The sequence below is a fragment of the Schistocerca cancellata genome, chromosome 1, assembly GCF_023864275.1.
Source record: "Schistocerca cancellata isolate TAMUIC-IGC-003103 chromosome 1, iqSchCanc2.1, whole genome shotgun sequence".
Classification (NCBI taxonomy): domain Eukaryota; kingdom Metazoa; phylum Arthropoda; class Insecta; order Orthoptera; family Acrididae; genus Schistocerca; species Schistocerca cancellata.
In genome coordinates, this window is record NC_064626.1 from 989,253,352 (window position 1) to 989,273,783 (window position 20,432).

At 41.6% G+C, this 20,432-nt stretch overlaps 1 protein-coding gene across 1 annotated transcript in view; it reads left to right on the forward strand.

Moving 5' to 3' along the window:
- Positions 1-20,432, forward strand: part of LOC126088591 (LIM/homeobox protein Awh) — a 344,709-nt gene that overhangs the window by 298,119 nt on the left and 26,158 nt on the right. The window lies entirely within an intron of this gene.

The following is a 20,432-nucleotide window of genomic DNA, read 5'->3' on the forward strand; positions in this document are numbered from 1 at the left end:
GAGGCACCGACCACAAACACAGAGGAATGGAGGCAGTGTGTGGTCTGCAGGATCTGTCATCTCTGGATATCTGTGTATGTATACAGTGTGGTCCATTGATAGTGACCGGGCAAAATATCTCACGAAATAAGCGTCAAACGAAAAAACCACAAAGAACGAAACTTGTCTAGCTTGAAGGGGGAAACCAGATGGCGCTATGGTTGGCCCGCTAGATGGCGCTGCCATAGGTCAAACGGATATCAACTGCGTTTTTTTAAATAGGAATCCCCATTTTTATTGCATATTCGTGTAGTACGTAAAGAAATATGAATGTTTTAGTTGTACCACTTTTTTCTCTTTGTGATAAGTGGCGCTGTAATAGCCACAAACATATGGCTTACAATTTTAGACGAACAGTTGGTAATAGGTAGGTTTTTTAAATTAAAATACAGAACGTAGGTACGTTTGAACATTTTACTTCGGTTGTTCCAAGGTGATACATGTACCTTTGTGAACTTATCATTTCTGAGAACGCATGCTGTTACAGCGTGATTACCTCTAAATACCACATTAATGCAATAAATGCTAAAAATGATGTCCGTCAATCTCAATGCATTTGACAATACGTGTAACGACGTTCCTCTCAACAGCGAGTAGTTCGCCTTCCGTAATGTTCGCACATGCATTGACAGTGCGCTGACGCATGTTGTCAGGCGTTGTCAGTGGATCACGATAGCAAATATCCTTCGACTTTCCCCACAGAAAGAAATCCGAGGCCATCAGATCCGGTGAACGTGCTTGGACTACCAATACACCCGTTATGAAATATGCTATTCAATACCGCTTCAACCGCACGCGAGCTATGTGCCGGACATCCATTATGTTGGATGTTCATCGCCATTCTGTCATGTAGTGAAACATCTTGTAGTAACATCGGTATAACATTACGTAGGAAATCAGCATACATTGCACCATTCATATTGCCATCGATAAAATGGGGGCCAATTATCCTTCCTCCCATAATGCCGCACCATACATTAACCCGCCAAGGTCGCTGATGTTCCACTTGTCGCAGCCATCGTGGATTTTCCGTTGTCCAATAGTGCATATTATGCTGGTTTACGTTACCGCTGTTGGTGAATGACGCTTCGTCGCTAAATAGAACGCGTGCAAAATATCTGTCATCGTCCCGTAATTTCTCTTGTGCCCAGTGGCAGAACTGTACACGACGTTCAAAGTCGTCGCCATGCAATTCCTAGTGCATAGAAATATGGTACGGGTGCAATCGATGTTGATGTAGTATTCTCAACACCGACGTTTTTGAGATTCCCGATTCTCGCGCAATTTGTCTGCTACTGATGTGCGGATTAGCCGCGACAGCAGCTAAAATACCTACTTGGACATCATCGTTTGTTGCAGGTCGTGGTTGACGTTTCACATGTGGCTAAACACTTCCTGTTTCCTTAAATAACGTAACTATCCGGCGAACTGTCCGGACACTTGGATGATGTCCAGGATACCGAGCAGCATACACAGCACACGCCCGTTGGGCAATTTGATCACAATAGCCATACATCAACACGATATCGACCTTTTCCGCAATTGATAAACGGTCCATTTTAACACGGGTAATGTATCACGAAGCAATTACCGTCCGCACCGGCGGAATGTTACGTGATACCACGTACTTATACGTTTGCGCCATCTATCACAAAGCGAAAAAAGTGGTCCAACTAAAACATTCATATTTGTTTATGTACTACACGAATATGTAATAATAAATGGGGGTTCCTATTTTAAAAAAACGCAGTTGATATCCGTGTGACCCATGACAGCGCCATCTAGCGGGCCAACCATAGCGCCATCTGGTTTCCCCCTTTAAGGTGGACAAGTTTCGTTCTTTGTGGTTTTTTCGTTTGACGCTTATTTCGTGAGATATTTGGCCCGGTCACTATCAATGGACCACCCTGTACATGTATGTATGTAGGTAAGTATCTATGTACTATACCACGTGTTACTATACCGCTTGTCTTGAAGGCGGTTAAGTCTTTGGTGAGACTGTTTACAGGCCCAACACATACTGTTCGGAAGTTTAAAAATTTTTATCCGTGAGCTCTTGTCCCATTGCTGGCCAAAAAAGTGGTAACCATAATTTCTTCCATCACTAGATTATAATCTAGTACTTCAGAGTATAGCTTGACCTCTACGAGGAGAACTTGTGTAACGTCCGATGAACAGTGATATTAGCTTTTAAACATCTTTGAGCGCTGTGTGCGTAAACACAAATTAGTTTCGTCGTCGCTCTGAATGTAAGCACGTGGCACCCAAAGTGGAAGGAATCTTTGCCTGAAATAGGGGCTAGCCGCCCAGGAGGCAGGCAGAGGCGCCAACAGGTGTCGGCCGAGCGGCGCTGTAGCGAGGAAGAAGGAAGCTCTTTGTGAGCAGCTGTCGCTTCAGAGGGCGCACCTGCAGCGGGGCAGCGGCTCGCGACCACCCAGGGCCGCCTGCAGCCGAGCAGATACTTTCAACAGTTCCTCTGGTATTGTACAACCAGTTGACTTCGAAGTGATTAGAGACCTATTGCTAGTCCGACGACAAAGTAAGTGAAGGACTCGACGATGAACTTACTGTGGGAACATTTGCCTCAAGTGGTTCACGGAAACCTCTCAAAAATCTGAATATGTTTGATCTGAATAGGATTTGTTGTTCCTCCTGAATATCAGTATCCTACTCGGGACTTGCAACGTGGATGTTAATCATTTCAAACGAAAAGAGAATCTCTGCAAAAAAACTGGCGAAGTGGTTACGTGGAAGAAATTGTCTTCTTCGCATTCAGTGTTAGTCAGGAGGAAAGGTACATGCTTTGAGAGGTGACAGTATTAGTGATTCTGAACAAAATATGTCATATGAACGTATGTCCTTTTCTTAAGTTTCAGAGGAAACAAATGAAAACAGTGGGTAAACAGGACAAAAAAATGGCTCTGAGCACTATGCGACTTAACTTCTGAGGTCATCAGTCGCCTAGAACTTAGAACTAATTAAACCTAACTACATCACACACATGTAGAGGCTTATCTCACTAGGGGTAAGATAGATACTGCCTACAGGAAAATTAAAGAGACCTTTGGAGAGAAGAGAACCACTTGTATGAACATCAAGAGCTCAGATGGAAACCCAGTTCTAAGCAAAGAAGGGAAAGCAGAAAGGTGGAAGGAGTATATAGAGGGTCTATACAAGGGCGATGTACTTGAGGACAATATTATGGAAATGGAAGAGGATGTGGATGAAAATGAAATGGGAGATACGATACTGCGTGAAGAGTTTGACAGAGCACTGAAAGACCTGAGTCGAAACAAGGCCCCTGGAGTAGACAACATTCCATTGGAACTACTGACGGCCTTGGGAGAGCCAGTCCTGACAAAACTCTACCATCTGGTGAGCAAGATGTATGAAACAGGCGAAATACCCTCAGACTTCAAGAAGAATATAATAATTCCAATCCCAAAGCAAGCAGGTGTTGACAGATGTGAAAATTACCGAACAATCAGTTTAATAAGCCACAGCTGCAAAATACTAACACGAATTCTTTACAGACGAATGGAAAAACTAGTAGAAGCTGATCTCGGGGAAGATCAGTTTGGATTCCGTAGAAATACTGGAACACGTGAGGCAATACTGACCTTACGACTTATCTTAGAAGAAAGATTAAGGAAAGGCAAACCTACGTTTCTAGCATTTGTAGACTTAGAGAAAGCTTTTGACAATGTTGACTGGAATACTCTCTTTCAAATTCTAAAGGTTTCAGGGGTAAAATACAGGGAGCGAAAGGCTATTTACAATTTGTACAGAAACCAGATGGCAGTTATAAGAGTCGAGGGGCATGAAAGGGAAGCAGTGGTTGCGAAGGGAGTAAGACAGGGTTGTAGCCTCTCCCCGATGTTATTCAATCTGTATATTGAGCAAGCAGTAAAGGAAACAAAAGGTAAATTCGGAGTAGGTATTAAAATCCAAGGAGAAGAAATAAAAACTTTGAGGTTTGCCGATGACATTGTAATTCTGTCAGAGACAGCAAAGGACTTGGAAGAGCAGTTGAATGGAATGGACAGTGTCTTGAAAGGAGGATATAAGATGAACATCAACAAAAGCAAAACAAGGATAATGGAATGTAGTCGAATTAAGTCGGGTGATGCTGAGGGTATTAGATTAGGAAATGAGACACTTAAAGTAGTAACGGAGTTTTGCTATTTGGGGAGCAAAATAACTGATGATGGTCGAAGTAGAGAGGATATAAAATGTAGACTGGCAATGGCAAGGAAAGCGTTTCTGAAGAAGAGAAATTTGTTAATATCGAGTATAGATTTAAGTGTCAGGAAGTCGTTTCTGAAAGTATTTGTATGGAGTGTAGCCTTGTATGGAAGTGAAACATGGACGATAAATAGTTTGGACAAGAAGAGAATAGAAGCTTTCGAAATGTGGTGCTACAGAAGAATGCTGAAGATTAGATGGGTAGATCACATAACTAATGAGGAAGTATTGAATAGGATTGAGGAGAAGAGAAGTTTGTGGCACAACTTGACTAGAAGAAGGGATCGGTTGGTAGGACATGTTCTGAGGCATCAAGGGATGACCAATTTAGTATTGGAGGGCAGCGTGGAGGGTAAAAATCGTAGAGGGAGACCAAGAGATGAATACACTAAGCAGATTCAGAAGGATGTAGGTTGCAGTAGGTACTGGGAGATGAAGAAGCTTGCACAGGATAGAGTAGCATGGAGAGCTGCATCAAACCAGTCTCAGGACTGAAGACCACAACAACAACAACATCACACACATCCATGCCCGAGGCAGGATTCGAACCTGCGACTGTAGCGGTCGCTCGGCTCCAGACTGTAGCGCCTAGAACCGCATGGCCACTTCGGCCGGCTTAAACAGGACAAATACAGGTTACAGTAAATGGAACAAAGGCCACCCTCAGCTGCAATGCATTTTGCAGCCCTTGTAAACAGCTGCTGTGTTGTTGATCTGAGCTCATTCGTACGTCGCTTTACTTGAGCACACGCGTGTAAAACACGAAAGATAAGTTCCTCCAGTCTGCGCTTGCAGTCTTCTCTCTTAAGCCAACCTCACAAAAATCCAAGGAGTAAGGTCGGAAATGACTCCATGGCGACCGATACAACGCCCAGGATACGTTTCAGTGAGGTATTGTGTCACTGGCCGTACGAAATGTGCAGGATCTCCGTCGTGCTGGAAGTATAGGCGATGTCGTGTTGGCAAATGAATATCCTCCAAGTAGTCTGGTATCACATTTTGAAAATAAAGATACCTCGCTCCATCAAGCCGGTTATCTAAAATAACTGGACTGAAAGCTGGTCATCAATAATTCTGCACCACACGTTCACCGAGAAAAGTCGTTGAAATTTTGTTTCCACAGTAGAATGTAGATTTTCCCTGCCCACAGGTGAGAGAATTACTTGAGACTGACGCCCGTAATTGTCAAACACCTATATGTCGTATACGTTCAAGAAAAGGGAATATGTTAATTCGAAGTTCTTTGTTCAGACTCACCAATAGTATCATACCTCAAAGCATGTACCTCTCCTCCTGACTCGACTTGTATATTGGTCGGTGAACTTACTGAAGGAATGTACTGAGGGAACATTCGCCTCAAGGTTTCACGGACACCTCTCAATCATCTAAATCTATTCCTCCTGAATATCAGTGTCCTACCACAGCAAGTGAAATATGGACGGTAATTAGTTCAGACAAGAAGAGAATCGCTGCAAAAAAATGGGAAATGTTTACGCGGAAGAAATTGTCTTCTTCTCACGTATACGGCTTTAGAGTTAACTTGACAGTGTGATCTTCATAATATCAACTACGTAAATGGAACATAATTTGATGGGAGAATGAACCAATGACACATCAGATATGACTGTCATATGTACGCTTGACTTTACAGTTGTTTTATTTATGGCTGTATACAGTGTCAGATTGATGTGTCGACATTTATGCAGAACCTAGTCCTTGTTACCTCATTTATGTTAATTTGCAGTATTTGGTATTTTTTTCATGTGGTGAAGGAGTAAACCGTACGGTTTTCTGCACGATGATTTTAATGTAACCTTGCACATAACATTTCAAGCTTTCTATCGAATAAAGTTAATGTGTTTTTTGTTTTTAATTTCATAAACCAAAACCGGAAAGAAAAAATTATTAACCAGATACATACTAGTACCAAGCTGTCGTGTGCTATCATCCGATTTACGCTGTAGCATATCTTAACACAATCGGTACAGTACGGATACTGATGGTAATAGATGTTATAATGACATGCGACCAAATAGTGAAATGAAAGTCTCCTACCTTCCACTGTTACTCTGGGACTACACACAGATCAATCTAGGGTTTTTTTTTTAAATTGTGTTAGAGTTTCTCTTATCCATCTGCTACGTCCGTATGAATTACAATACTGTGACATGATTCCACGGCACTGTTTTTATTTTTTATCACTAATGACCGAGTAAAAAACCGAAATATCTATTAGTCATAGCAGTGGTGGTAAAATTCTTCGTTTTTAATTAAATATTTTTTAAAAGGGGTGTAATTTTTTATTCGTCAAATCTGCATTACTTTGAAATATTACGTTATTATAGAAAATGGGAAAAGCAATCAGTTCTATTTTAATAACAGTATCGACAGCAACAAACACTTGACTAAGAACTGATGCAGCATTGCTGAAACAATAATGGCTGTGCTGCCGTGTGGTGTGACTTAAGGTACGCATGTACTTGCGTTGTGCAAGACATACCCCGCCTGGTCTATACAGCAGTTTCTCGCTGTCGTCGCCGGGCATCTGTTGTGTTAGACTGGAAATATCTCTAAGAAGTGCATTGTCAATGAAGTAGAATGTTTCATTTGCTGTAAAAGATTAAAAAATTTTCTGCCTTTTCTATGAAATAATAAAAGAAGGGAATTACGGTGACAGTAATAAATTAATAATTTACCTAACAAAAATTCATTCGTAGTATACAATAAAAATAGAAAGCAGCTGGTCCACTGCCCGTGTCTACATAATACGCCTTTATCTGCTTGTAGTCCATGAAAACGGACAAATTAACATGAAAAGTAATCTTCAACCTCAGTTCTCAAACTTTAGCACTGACTATTCGTAATGCCCGAATAACGGCGTGATCACCGATTACAACATGAATTTTCAGCAGTTTCAAAAAAATTAGAATCAAGAGGAAAGTACTGGTGATTTTTTTGTGGTATTCAACCACTTATCACTTTCCTAGAAAAGCAGAGAACGGTGACAGACTAAGTTTACGTTATTTGTCTGTTTAGTTTCCTATTTTGATTCTATGTATCTTGAAACTGAGAGGGACTAAATTTTTCAACTTTTGTTTGGTTTCTACGTTTATTACTGTAAATAATAGGAATAAAAAACCGAAAATCGGTTATTTCAGAAGCCGCTTATTTTGAGCGGCTTTAACAATCAGGTGAAACTGGCGTGGAAAGAAACCGGTATAATTGAAAACTGGTTGTTTCAGCGATAACCGCCATCGCCACGTAACAGACGGTAGCTGTGCAGTGAGGCAGGTCCCGCGCCTGCAGCTATACTGTCCCGCAGCGCCGTCGCGTTCCTCTGCCGTGTGTCACGCAGGCGCTCATTGTGTCATCCGCGGCTCTTCTCTCCATTCATAACGTGGCGGCGCAGCGGAAGTCCTACCCGCTGTCTCTCCTCCACCTCTAAGAACGTGTTTGCAACTACATACCCACTGTGAGAGCTACCAGGTATTCCCAGTACCATGGACAATCATCCCTTTTTTGCAATATTCTGAAAGTAGTGGATAATGATAAAATTATCGATTACTTCCAAATGTTGCGTCTTTATCCCCTTAAAATACTGCCTGTAGAACACAATATCTGCGGAAAGACTGAATGCAGATATCCCCTCCCCCTCCCCTCCCATCCTGTTCCAGTCGCGAATAGTGCGAAAGGAAACATTTTCTGCAGTATTAACATCGAGTGATTTAGCAGATCAGTCGAAATGCGAAAAAATGCCAGCGTGCTCGTCAAACAGTGCCTATGTAGCTCTGCAAATACGGCTGATATTTTGGAAGATACTCATCATGAAGATGTAGAAGATGAGGCTATACTTAGTCACAGAGCGTGTTGAAACTAACATTCCGGTTCATGGTTGGTTGGTTGTTTCGGGGAAGGAGACCAGACAGCGAGGTCATCGGCCTCATCGGATTAGGGAAGGACGGGAAAGGAAGTCGGCCGTGCCCTTTGACAGGAACCATCCCGGCATTTGCCTGGAGCGATTTAGGGAAATCACGGAAAACCTAAATCAGGATGGCCGGACGCATTCCGGTTCATGTTCAAGTTAATCTCAGATATCTATGACCACCTATGGCCGAAACAAGGAGAGCCATTCAGAAAGCAAGGTCCGATCTGGCGCGAAATGGAAGCCACAGTGAAAATCCCATGAAGCTTCGCACAGATTTCTTGGGCAGTGTCGATCGTGTCACGTCGCTCTTAGTTCTGAGAGCACAGTGCGCACGTAAATGTATCTAGATAAATAGTATCCCACACCCAGTATGAGAGCCTGGTGAGAGATTTCACATGATGTCATGCATTCCACGAACGTAACTGACATGTGTTTCCTTTTTCATGATAATATTCTCAGCCGCAGTCTCTCTAGAGGCAATGAAGATACTCCTGCAGCGTTTTCGATGGGAAGTGTTTGATCACGCACATTGGCTCCTCTGAGTTTCATCATTACTCACGGGAACCGCTGGCTATGAAGACAACATTTTGGCACAAACAACGAGCTGTAGACCAGCGGAGAGAGTTGCTGCCTTCTTTGACGAGGGTATTGGATAGTCGGTACAACGCTACGACAGATGTGTGAGTCGGGGCTGCGACTATGTAGAGACGTAACTGGAAGGTGTAGCTAACTACTGTTGCAAATAAAACTTTTTTTATTTTCGTTTCGCAGCCGATCAGACCTTACTTTGCGATTAGCCCTGTTATATCCCCGACACACTTCTGATCCAAGACTCCTTCGGCCGTCGGTGCACTTGACGCCTCGCATCATTTAGAAAGAGCGGGTGGGCTCTCAGCGGAAACAAGGCGCCGCTCTTCAGCCATATGAGAGGAAAAAGTTAAAAAACATAGTATGAAATTGGACATGGCAGGGGACAAAATCAATGTTGACATAATAAGAAGACTATATTCAGTTATTTAATTTAAGAGTTGCTTAATTTAAAATGTAAAAGGCGGATTAGTTGATTAATTAAAAAAGAGAGGATACGGCAGTAGAAAGTTTCATGAAAGATAAAAGGCAGAGGGACGGGAGCATAAGTTAAAAGAAGTAGAAAGCCAGTCTAAAGTAAGGAGTGGGCCTGGACTGACAGGAAGAGGGATGTCATGAGGATGTAGCAGTTGGGGTAGTACTTCGGAGGGTGTCTGTGTGTGTGGGCTGGTGGATAGGTGGGGAATTCTGGAGAGCGAAGAGCGATGCCATTCTCGACCAAGGCTTAGGATGAGAGTGGACGGCGCTGAGGAAGGGGCCCTGACCGGGGGAGGTGGGGCGAGTTCTTTTCAATCTATTAGGATGGGTACATATCAGGGCGGATTTCATGGTCAGATAAGGGAAGGCGATTGAAGTTTCGTTGGAAGATGATGTGGAGGTGTAGCGTTGGGGGAATGTGCGCGACAGAGTACCAGGAGCAGTGAGCACGTGGAAGCTAAGGGATGGGTATTGTCGAGTTTGCGGGGATATTCGGAGATGTTCAAGATGGAATAGGAGGAAGGGAAATTTGGTAAGCTTGAGTGGATGTGGATTGGGGTGGCGGTGGAAGAGGGGAAGGGTAAGCGGATTCTAAAGGCTAGGAGGAGTGCATGGCGTTAGAGGATCTATAGGGCCTGATAAAAGGAGGAAGGAGCAGACGTCTATGCCACGACTAACATGTTGTCCAGCGAACTTACATATCGATATGAAGGTACAAATACTTCGAAAACGACAGTCCGCTTGTCAGCAGGATACCGTTCAGAGAGATGGTGTAATTACTTTCGAAAGGGAACTGTTTACACCGTACGAAATAGGACTGGTTTGGAAAGCGGTGGGCTCCGTGATGGGTAACGTGCGCGACGTGGTTGTAGCTGTGACGGTAGCCGGGAGCGAGGTGTCGCGGAGAACCGGTGGCGCGTGGGCCGCTACAAGGCGGCTCTCGTGTTGCCGACGCTGTGCTAACGGCGTGTGTGCCGTGGAACTCGCCTGCCGCTGTCTCCCCGCCCCTCCGCGGCCAGCGCTGCATAGCAATGAGGCCCGCCTTGGGCGGTCCCCTGTCGCGGCTGCGCCTGCCCCGGGCACGTCGTACAGTAACTGGGCCTGCGGCTGCTAACAGCGGGCAGTCACACAGGCTTCAGCAGCTTGCGTTCCTTTTTAAGGGTTCTGTACCTCAGTCAGTAAGTATTGAACCCCTATACGATCATTTTGTTGTCCATTTGTCTATCTGTCCGTCTGTTAAAACTTCTTTTCCTCACGAATGGTTAGCCGTACAAGATAAAATTTATGTCATTTACTAAGGTCTACGGTCCGTTGGCGGTGTAAGAAATTTAATCTTCTAAGTCAATGCAATCAAAAGATACGGGCATTTATGTCGCATATTTTGGTACTCCAAAAGTCATTCATCAAAATCTATTGATGTACTACCTATATACATAATTTAGTTTTTACGGAACACTCGAGTTCTGTTCGCACTTGTCCGGTTTATTAAGAGTTCATCGCCGCAATTACAGCATTTATAATAAAGAGAAGTAGCAGAAATGAGAACAGAAAGAAATCAGGATTGATGGTCACGAAGAAGATGGAGTTAAGGAATTCCACTACCTACGCAGCAAAGTAAACAATGACGGACGGAGCTAGGAGGATATCATAAGCAGATTAACACTGGCAGAAAGCGCATTCCTGGCCGAGAGGAATCTACTAGTACCAAACATAGGCCTTAATTTGAGGAAGGAATTTCTGAGTGTGTCTATTTGGAGCACAGCATTGTATGGTAGTGAAACATGGGCTATGGAAAAACCGTAACTAAAGAGAACCGAAGCATTTGAGCTGTGGTGCTACAGACGATGTTCAAAATCAGGTAGAATGATAAGGTAAGAAATGAGGAGGTTCTGCGAAGAATCGGAGAGGAAAGGAATATGTGGAAAACACTGACAAGGAGTAGGGTCAGGATGATAGGACATCTGTTACGACATCAAGGAATTACTTTAAAAAAAATGGCTCTGATCACTACGGGACTTAACTTCTGAGGTCATCAGTCCCCTAGAACTTAGAACTACTTAAACCTAACTAACCTAAGGACATCACACACATCCATTCCCGAGGCAGGATTCGAACCTGCGACCGTTGCAAAGGAATGACTTCCATGGTACTAGAGGGAGCTTTAGCGGGCTAAAACCGTAGAGGAAGACAGAGATTGGAATACATCCAGAAAATAACTGAGGATGTAGGTTGTAACTGCTACTTTGAGATAAAGAGGTTGGCAGGAGAGAAATTAGTGGCAGGCCGCATCAAACCAGCCAGAAGACCGATGACACACGCAAAAAACAAGCCACAGGAGTGGATGAAGAAGGGGATCATATAAGTGTCTTGGTTCTTAACCTCACCCCACCCCCCTCACTAAACAACACTTTCCTAATAGTGTTAATATTTTTACATACATTATTTTCCAAATGCTCCAGCTACTTCTCGGGAAATGCATTATTTTGAGAACTAAGAGTCTCGAAAATGGTATTTCTAAACAAAAAATTACAAGCTTCTATTAACACAGGATACCTTTTAAATGCTTTCGTGAGGGTTTGTCTTCGTGGACTAGTTTGAGGCAGTTAAAGGGGCCCATTATAGACTGACCGCCACTGCTGTCAACGTCAACTCTGAAGCGGTGCTTGAGTCCACAGGTCAACCGACAAAGCACGGGAATTTGAGGAAACGCAAAGAAGAGGAAAATAGATGCTTCACTAAAAGCAACAATAAAAACAAATAAAGGAGTTAAACAAAATTGCTCTTTTCCTCCAACGCCTCTTAATATCAATGTGAGCGAGGTCACAATTAGATGGAAACAAATTTTCAAGTATGGTATAATGCTCTCACCGCAATGTAGATTATGTATTATGTTACATGCAGAAGATGTTATTCTGCAACAGACAGAAGTTAATTTACAAAGAGGGCTATACATCTTCAGAAATACAGCAAAACAATATGGACGGATAATATCTCCACACAAACCGAAAGTAAACTGAGATAAATGGCAAAATATTGGAGCAAATACCCAGACTGAGTAGGAATGGTCAATATTCAGAAATATGACAGAAACGATCATTCGAAACAGAAAAGTCTAGTAAACAAGTGTTCTAAAATGCATGCCTTGGGAGCTATGAGCACCTCTTCAGTTTCGATACAGCGAAACAAATCTTTTCTTTGGGAATCTCTTTGCTTTCGATATTTTGGCAGGAGATTGTATGGCTCAACATAAGAAAAAGTTGTCCGGCAGACATGGGCTGTAAAATGCATACCTTAAGAGCTATGAGCAATTTTTTTTCTTAATAGAAGAGATGCGTTTCACAGCAGCGAAGATGAACAAGTGCTTGTAGCTCTTAAGATACAAGGAGTTAAAGGTGGGTACCTGCTCCAATATTTTTCCGTTCGTCTCGGTACACTTTTGATTTATAAAGAGACGTTATCAGTACATATTGTTTTGCAGTGTTCTTAAGATGTATAGCCCTCTTTGCAAATTATGTTCTGTCTGTCGTAAAATAACAATATCTTCTGCATGTATCATACTACTAAATCTACACTGCGGTGAGAGCATTATAACATACGTGAAATTTGTTTCCACCTTACTGTGACCTCGCTCACATAAATACACCCTATATATTTGGAACAGTTCACAGAACTCTAAAATACAAAACGAGAAAGGAAACTAAAGAGAAACTTTATAAAAACTGGCGGTACAGGCGCTATTATATTGAACTGAGGCGTGGGTTCTCTAGAAAAAAGACAGAAGGCAAATTACAACTGAACCGAAATTTCTCAGAGCAGTCAAAAGCCTCATGAATAAAATACGAAACGCAAAAATAAGACAAGAACTGCAAATTTTCGATTTGGAAAGCAAAATTGAAAAATGTAAGGTCAACCGGGGTAACCATTTACAAAGAAAGCAGTAAAATCGTCTGTCTAGAGTCACCATGACCTGCAAGCCCACTGCACAGCTAATGTGTCGGACGTACGAGGCCAAGATGGTTTCCGGGACAGGTCGTACAGCCGGCTCCATGTAGTGAAGAAGAAGAAGAAGTAGAAGATGATGATGATGATGATGATGATAAATGCATTTGAGATGATGTATTTAACTGAACTACAATTCGTTAGAAGTTAAGCTGAATCGATGTACTAAGCACTGATGCACACAAATTAAATAAAATATTTAATAGAATAATAATAATACACATACACACAACCAATCCGTAGATTAGTGCCCGAAGACAAAGTATCTTTCATATTCAATACGGATGGAAGAAAGACTCAGTTGTAACTTTATAAATACAAGATATTTGTAACTATTACCACCAAAAAATCAAACTGCGGCCATGGAACATGGCGATCTAAAAACGGTGTTCCAGTTGAGTGGCATCTGGAATGGCAGATCAGAGGAGCCCTTTACGCTACGATGACAGCATGACCTACAAAGACAGAAGAAGACTGCGAAAAAAAAGTGGTCACAGCCTCCGTCCGATATATTGCAGGTGTGTCAGGGAAGATTTGACGGATCATCAGAAAACACCGCTTTAAGACAGTCTGCTCCTCATCTACTGAACCTAGCCAAAATGAGGGCAACGCTAGTTAGCGTAAAGGATTATCTCGGCTTACGTAACGCCAGGGTATACGAAATACCCTACCAATGAGGAGTGATGTTCATAGGCCAAACGTTGCGCTGACGTGAACACCACAGTACGCCCGATTACAACAGTCAAACATGTTGGCGCTGTTGCAGAGCACAACACTCCAAGCTACGTGTCAGCATCGGTCACGACGAAGCAAATATTGGGGGCTCTGTCACAGAATAAGACATCCAAAGACGAACTGGTAAATTGTATCTGCGGCTACATTTTCAGCAAGGCCCCAGGGTATCTGCCCACGATACGATTAGGACAAAGAATTAGGCACCCTAGCAGCACGGGTGACTCTTAAACAATTACTAAGTCAGCACAGAGCAAAACAATAAGCGTGCGTGAATGACGGTACCCGAGCTCCGCGTGACATGATTAATAGTCACCTTGCATGACTAATCAAATTCAGAGTACAAACGTATTAATCAGCCAGAGAATGATATCCAAGCGGCTTCCTCCGGCCATCCAAACGAAGGTTGAACTGAGCCCAGTTTTGTGTGTGTATCGGTTACTCATGCAAACGTGTGACGCACGACGAACAAAAGTTTTATTGAGTAAATTTTAAATAAACATGGCGCGTTTAGCCTAGTCTCTACACTAATAAAACACCACAAGTAAAATGTGGGAAAAGAACGCCGACTGATTAAAGATACAATTAATTTAGGAATGTATACATTAATTCTCCAGTCCATGCTGTATAACGTCTTTTCAAGTTACCATCACGTTTCCTAGCTTCCTATTACTCACTGTAGAAAAGTGGTCGATGTTAAGCAGCCTTAGATGCTCAGCACTAGGTAAAACGCTATTTAAACCACACTTTTCTAGAATATTCTTGTGCCCATTGTCAGCAGAAAACAAGATATGTCAGTATCATCGGAGTTTGATTTCTACCAACACGATGATCGATTATTATCGAAACAGATGCTACAGCATATTTCCCACACGGCTGTATTAAGACATTTAGAGGAAAACTTGACAGCTGCAATGAACACACACACAGTAGGAGGACTGTTGTCTGCTACAGTTCTGTGTAAGCTTTAGTACAGAGGCAGCGTAGCTTCAAAAAATGTATCGTCAGATCTGTTACAGATAAACAATATTCTCAGTTTAACATAAACAGTTCATGTGCATGTGTTTAATACACCGATTTTTAAGGAGAAAAATTTGACATTTACTAAAAACATTTACGTTCTTACGACACCAATCTTAAGCAGTTGCTTGAATTTTTATGATGCTAGACAGCAAGCGCAGAATGCTGACATTTCAAAATGCCACAGTTCAGTTTAAATGTAACGTCTTAGTCACTGCATTCGTAAGTGCGCCAAACCGGAAGCCATTAAAGCATAACCAACAGACACTGTGCAGACTGTAGCATTCAGTGAGGACTCTGCGAACAGAAAACTCGTGTCACTATCAAAAGTAATGGGTTGTCGTAGTGAGCGTACCGGTCACAGTCACAAACGAATATCGTAGCACTCGCTGACGAATTTAGATTTTAAGAAAAATTATCTAAAACAAGCTCACGCTCGTTTTCCGAATTCATTCTTACAAATGCCGGAAGGACTGGGATGTTACAGCCTGGAACGCTATGTAATTTCAGTACCTATGCTGATATATTGTGTCACTTGATTATACATCGTTATCGGCTTGTTTTTCACGCAAAAACGTGGCAGTCATTGTGGAGAATAATTTTTCGTTTAGTTTCTCCGTAGCTGTACTTATGTACTTACCCCTTGGAAGTTATATCATTGTTGATTCGTAGACTCGAGACCTCCAAAAATTTGTACCTTTCTTTTTCACAGCGAAAAACAGAACATAAAGAACTCCATAAACAATGTCCCAACATGAGCTCGTGTCGATATTATTGTCAACTGCTTCTCGCTGGCACATGTGTTGTACAAAGCGCCGTCTGTGTTTGTTCAACCGCTGAAGATTTGTACCATGGATTCGGAAAAGAGCCATGCGATCCCGTTAGGATATACTGTAGTTAGATGGCAGCTTTACCCCCTGCGTAAGTTTAAGGGAAAATTTATGTTCTGTTCGCCTCGGATTATCGTAAATAAAACGCCGTTATAGAAGTTAGAAGTCTGGTGAAAGTACATAACTGGCATTACTAAGGGTCATGATGAAGCGCTCTTTCTCCTTAATAAATTACGAGACGCCAGTCGTAATAGTTAATCTCTTGTTGTCTAGTGCATGCCTACAAGGCCTGTGGTGATCATAACAGAGGTAATGAGCTGATGCTAAGTGCAGCGATCCCACAATCGGCGAGACGTGAGACCTTCGCATCGTATGTTAACCGTTGTCACACAGCCCCAATGCTCAGAGGAAAAGAACTAAAATAAAGGAGTTCCCGCTGCGAGCTCTTTCGCTGACTTCTGTCTTAATCCAGAGAGATTCAGAAGAATAAAAGTATTTTACTTTTGGCCGAATAAGGGTACGCGATGTCTCCATAAATTGTGACAAAGTTAAAACCGTGTCGTGGGCCGGACGGGGCTCGAAAGGGGGTTTCTGTTTTTCTCAGTCAGTGCTGCTTCGATTGAAGCACCAGATACCTTTAGCGAACGGGTTCAAAGCCTTAATCAGCTACTCCTATTTTATGATTCTGTGAAAATAGCCCCCCACCAGTCGTGAACAAATTTAGCGAAGAGCGTGGAACAACCACAGCCCGGGAGTTGTAATCCACAAAAATTATTTTACTCTTGGCTGTCTTTATGCTATGATGAGCACTGGATGAAAAACAGTGACAAAATGAAGCTTCTAATCGGTCCACAAGGCATTCCGGATAGATCGATAGAAAAATCAGTGCCTGCGAAAGGGAGGTGTCCTCATTAGTCCCAAACGGGTTCAGTCTTTTAACTTGTCTCAAATGATCAACACAAAAGTTAAAAACTAAACAGTAGAAACATCGTATGCCAGGGCACCAATTTTGAGTTACACTCGATTTGACTAGTAACACACCGAAGTTTGCTAACAAAGGTACGATCTTAGGGGGTATCAAAGAAAATGTTTGCCTAGATGGAAGATTCCTTGGTAGCGAGGACACAGCACGTTATCTTGTATGGAGGGTCATTCACAGCTGTAGCAGTCATTTCAGACGTACCCCAGGAAAATGTGTTGGAATCCTCACTGTCCATTTTGTATATTAATGACTTAGTAAACAACGTTAATAGTAACCTCAGACTTCTCGCGGATTATGCATTTATCTATAATAAAGTACTGTTTCAAAAAGAGCTGCAAAAATATTCATTCAAATCGTGATAAGATTTCCAGATGGTGCAAAAAATAACATGGTTTAAATGTCCAGAAATGTAAAATTATGAACTTCACAAAACGGAGAAAAGTGCGACTATAATATCGATAGGTCGCATTTGAAACCAGTCTACTCCTGCAAATACCTGGATGTACCAGTTTGTGGGATATGAAATGGAACAATCTCATGGACTCATAGGTAAAGCAAGTGGCAGACTTTGGTTCATTGGTGGGATAGTAGGAAAATGTAATCAGTCAACAAAGGAGACTAATTAGAAAAGTCATGCAACCCAACCTAGAATATGGCTCATACCATATAAGACTAACAAGGGACAATGATCGTACACAACAAGAGCAGTAAGAATGCTCACAGATTTGTTTGACTCACGAGAAAACGTCAGTGAGATGCCGTAAAACATGAACTGCCAGTCACTGCAAGATACACACCAACTATCCCACGAAAGTCTACTTACTAAGCTTCAAGAACTGGCGTTTAGTGAAGACTCTAGAAATAGCATACAGCTCCCAACTTGTCGCTCTCGTACAGACCTCGAAGACGAGATGATAGTAATTACAGCACTCATAGAGGCGTTAAAGCAATCACTGTCTCTGCATTCCATAAGCGAATGGAACGGGAAGGAGTCCTAATAAATACGTCAACCTCAAGTACCCTCTGAAATTCACTTGACAGTGCTTTGGGCAGTGTGGATGCAGATGTAGATTACGTCCGTGAATTTTTTGTATGGACTGGGAGTCATTTGATAGACCGAGAAGGACACATTGAACGACGCCAGATCTTGGCTGTGCAATGGTTTTTCGTGACTTTCATCGACACTTAGCCGCTCAGTCTTATGTTTGTTTTTACGTGGAGGGTCACACACTATCATGCATAAATTTCGCATATGCACTTTATCGTCTACGACTCTTCTAAGTACAGTTGGACCCAATGAGGCAGGAGTTGCACGATAAATGTTAATGGCTGTTTGTGGTTAGATAGTGTGATACTGACAATGTCAAATCACGGTTGTCACAATTTTAATAAGAAGAAGTAAACCTCGAATTTTTCTGTCGGCAGTAAACTAGGCGTTCCTACGAAAAGTGATTTTGTTTCGCCTCTTTAGTATGCCCGTGTACCGGCGATATAGCATCAGTAATATTCTTTCTAAGTATGCATTTTTCTCATGATAAGGTCAGGGATTATTGGATCAGTCATGAAAATAGAAGCAGAGTTAATTTCCTTTCCCAAGAATAGAAACTATTCCCCGTTGCTCGTCCATTTCTATTCACAAACAGACAATGTTGAATTATGTTTGACTTGGCAAATATATATTTATGCTTAATCAATCTTACTAAAACACCACAGTGTGTTCACATTATTCCTTTCTATGTACCGTCTCGGGGCCCTTTTTGATCTATCAGCTCGTTGATAGTAAGTATCCTAAATATCTGTCCTCAAATACAGCATTCCTACATCAAGAACAGTCATAAGACACTTTATCTCTACATTCCAAACTAATTTCATTCCTTCTCCTACACCCGATGCATGTACGCCATGTCTTCCTGTGTTGCTGATGCCTGGTTATGGAATAACTTGTCACGCAGCATCATAGAAGTTACACGTTTCGCCAATTTCAGAAACAAATTGATCGCTTATCTCTTGAAATAATGATGTTTCCCCCTTAACTTCCACTGAGACAGTGTGCACCACCATCTGCAATCTCAAAATTTTAGACACGCTACAATTACTCATCTCCATTTTATTTTTCTCTGTTTCCCGTTTCTTTCATTTCTTGTTGTAGGTTTAGATTTTGTATTACAGTTCGCGAAGTAAAAGTTAACCAGTTTTTGTAATATAAATCGAAAGCATACTCTTATGTATTGCCATTTTTTGTATCTACAGGAATATTAATTTTTAAAACAACATAATTTTTTTAGTTCTTTTTACACAATATTTTCTTCCTACTATGTTATATGTTGTTTGAACTGATTTTAGAAGAAAATTGGAGAAATTAAACAGTAGAATTGCAAAAATTGATACAGAATTTAATTTTTTCCTGTATTAAAAGTTTCACGTTTATTACAAGAAAATCGACAAACGATATTTATGTTAATGATAAGAATGATTGGTGCAATTTTTCTTGCAGATGAAAGTGTGCTGCCCAATTTTTGTTAATTAAACTGTGTACATATTGAATTAGTTGTGAGATACAAAACACGTCATTTGCTTCTCTTACTTACAATATTAATAATAAAAATTTTAAAAAAAAGAGAAAGTTACACTGAACAGTGATGTAACACTGACGCATTCTCATATGTGGTCACAAAACAGATTGCATTATAAGTCTATTTCTTTGTAACTTACCTTGATTTTCAGAACTGTCTTGTTCCAACAGGTGATTATGTTACTGACTAACGCGTAGTCTTCATCGTTTTCCTTTCTTAAACTGTCTCGAGAAACATAAGGAGATAATAGTGCACTGACGGTCCATATCTGGTTCCTAGATGAGATTTAAGGCTCAGATGTTGCAATGACAAATAGTGGATAAATTGCTGTACATCAGTGCCCTCCAATGTGGCGAGATAAAAGTCAAGTGTCCAACAAGCCAGGCAATTGTATTGCTTTTAGCGTCACGGAAAAATTTCCAATCTGGTCGCAGAAACTTTGTCTACGTTTTACATATTTATGGTGGTTCTCGTGATAATATCGTTTTTTTGTTCACCCAGTTCCAAGTACTATTTATTTATATAGATAAGTGTTCTATGTTCGCTTCAATGCTACACATATTGCGTAAGGCTAAGGAGGTCGGTTTGATTTTATGTTTCGCAGCAAGCCTTGGGTAAGTTTTGATGATGACATCTAGCCACACAGGTCTAATATTTGTGAGTAAAATCTTTGCCTGCACATTTCTCCAAAATTGTGACGAATTTGTGCGGGGATATTTTATTGCCATAGGGTGCATAGGAGCGCCTTGTATTAATTGTTGGTATAGTCTTGCTGAGGGTTGCATCAGTGTGTTCTCTATTTCTATGCAGTAGATGTAAATATATCTGTAAATTTTGCATTGTGGATCGATGTATATCGGCGGCCTTAAATCTGAAGGTCGAAACAGTGGAAGATGTTTTCTGTGATGCTTTCTGAGGCTGCCCTGGTTTTATGCTTTAGGCGTCTTGTAATACTTGCATGGATTTCTCAATCCTGTCCGTCGTTGATACATGGGTGTCTGTGCTGAGGAAAGACAATTTGA